The following is a 2,352-nucleotide window of genomic DNA, read 5'->3' on the forward strand; positions in this document are numbered from 1 at the left end:
CTAATTAGAAGAGCATGTTCTTCTTTGCAATCTTTAGTGTAGTTAATATCAATCAAATCTCTCTTTAATCTTGTAATCAACAATTAATCAAGTTTTAATACAAGTTTTATTTCTTTAATCTCTCTCTTGTTCATCCTTTATTTTGGGTAATTGAAGATTATTTGGGTTAATTATTGGGAGATTGACAACCTTCCAATCAAGCATCAAATACTTCTTTTATTTTTTGCTTTATTATTGGAATCATTAATAGGTAAAATTCTCTTAATCCCTTTTTAATTATTGCTAATTACTTTCATTTATTCATCATGTTTCACTTTGTTGGTATGATTGACAACCTTGCTAGCATGTTCAACATGATAATGAGTGAGTAGTTTCCTTAGCTAGGGTTAATGGGTAATTAGAGGAAACCAACATGGGGAATTATTCATGCTTAATTTAATATGTTTTCATAATTCATTTGCTTGCTTGTTGTGATCTCAAATTATGCACATGATATGTTTGATGAAATGTGAGCCTATGAATCCTTGCATTTTTTACCCATCACCTATCTTTTCAATGAGACTTGTAAGACATAAACCAACTCGAGTCTCATTAGACCATGCATATTGTTGAGTAGGGAAGATTAAGTCGACTTGTAGGTGTTGTACAATCTAATCGATTCGGCTCCGGGACCCAAACTTTCCTAGGATTGTAAGATATAAACCAACTCGATCCATCACAACAATAATTCCTTGCTTATAATTTGAGAATATGTTTGTATGATCAATTCCCATAAATCCCCATGACACCCTAGTGCTTTTTATCAATTGTTTACATCCCTTTTAATTCATCTTGCTTGTTTACTTTCATTGCTATTTAGCTTAGTGACCTTCTACTTCAAACCCCAATTGTGACACCCTTAGACATCACTAGTTGCAATAGAAATCTCATCTCAATTCCCGTCCCTTGGGATCCGACATTTACTTGCCTCTTTACTAATTGTAGAGTTGTTTGTGAAGTTATAAATTGTGTTTTGGTCTAGGTGCTCTTGACGACAAGTACTAAAAACTAACCCCTCACTAGGGATCACGACCAAAAATGGCGCCGTTGCCGGGGACGGTGTTAACTTGATTTAGATTTTCTTGTATTGTTATTAGTTGTGTTTTTCTTTGCCTTGGAGATGTTAAACTCCTCAAGGTTTGTTCTAATTATTTTCGAGTTGTTTGATATTTTGCATGTCTAGAAGGTCACAAGGTGACTTGTTACCCTTTGATCACGAAATTGAAAGGACTTTGACAACCAATAGAAGACTTGCTAGGATAACTTTGAGAGGTATTAGTGAGGTTGTTGATATTCAACCAAATACTATTGAGTTCATCAACCCTTTTGCAAGAGAAGGTGAGGAGAACCCAACACAAAATCAACCCACAATGCCTAAGTTTTCATCACATTCCGTACCCACCGAGGAGAACCTACCCAATGGTACTCCCACACCACAACATCTAACCGGAAATTTTATTGTCAAATCTGCATTTATCCAATTAGTTGAAAGAAGTCAATTTGGGGGGATGCCTAGTGAAGACCCTCACTCTTATATGGAGACTTTTTGTGACTATTGTGATGTAATTTCTCAAACCGGTGTAACTCAAGACCAAATTCGATGGGTCTTATTTCCTTTTTCTCTAATTGGCACCGCGAAACAATGGTTGAAAGGCCTTGATAAGGCTGCTCTCGGAATTGATTCTTGGAAGAAGTTGGCTGTAGCTTTCTACAAAAAGTTCTATCCACCGGAAAAGACTAACATGCTAAGAGCTCAAATTACGGGCTTTAAGCAAAGAGATGAAGAATCTTTGTATGAAGCTTCGGAACGATTCAAGGGAATTTGTCGCTCATGTCCTCATCATGGACTTAGCGAGTGGTTCTTGGTACAACAATTTTGGAACGGTCTTTATGAAGATTCAAGGAACATTCTCAACATGGGATCAAATGGAATGTTCACTGAAGTTGATGACAATCATACTTGGAACAAAATTGAGGAAATGGCGGTCCATAACTCACAATATAGTAGACCTCGCAAGGCTACTAGAGGAGGAAAGCATGAAGTGGACTCCATTACTCAATTGGGTGCTCAACTTAGTGCTCGCATTGATACCATCAATTTGAAGTTTGAAAAAGCTATGGTTAGACTTGAAGAAGCCTCAAAATCACCAAATCATCATGTTAATGCCATGACGGCATCTTCATCAATCCCAAGTGGGATATGTGAGAATTGTGGAACTTTGAGACATGACCAAAGTGAATGTAGGGGAACAAATGAACAAGTGAATGCTTTCCAAGCATACAAGAGTGGTACCCCTTACTCCAACTATTACA

At 36.9% G+C, this 2,352-nt stretch overlaps 1 non-coding gene across 1 annotated transcript; it reads right to left on the reverse strand.

Annotated features, from left to right (window-relative positions):
- Positions 1 to 1,781: 1,781 nt before the first annotated feature.
- Positions 1,782 to 1,888, reverse strand: LOC141615483 (small nucleolar RNA R71). The gene has a single exon (XR_012529903.1). It is a non-coding gene; the product is annotated as a small nucleolar RNA R71 (small nucleolar RNA).
- Between the last annotated feature and the right edge of the window lie 464 nt (positions 1,889 to 2,352).

Source organism: Silene latifolia, chromosome 11 (assembly GCF_048544455.1).
Source record: "Silene latifolia isolate original U9 population chromosome 11, ASM4854445v1, whole genome shotgun sequence".
NCBI lineage: Eukaryota > Viridiplantae > Streptophyta > Magnoliopsida > Caryophyllales > Caryophyllaceae > Silene > Silene latifolia.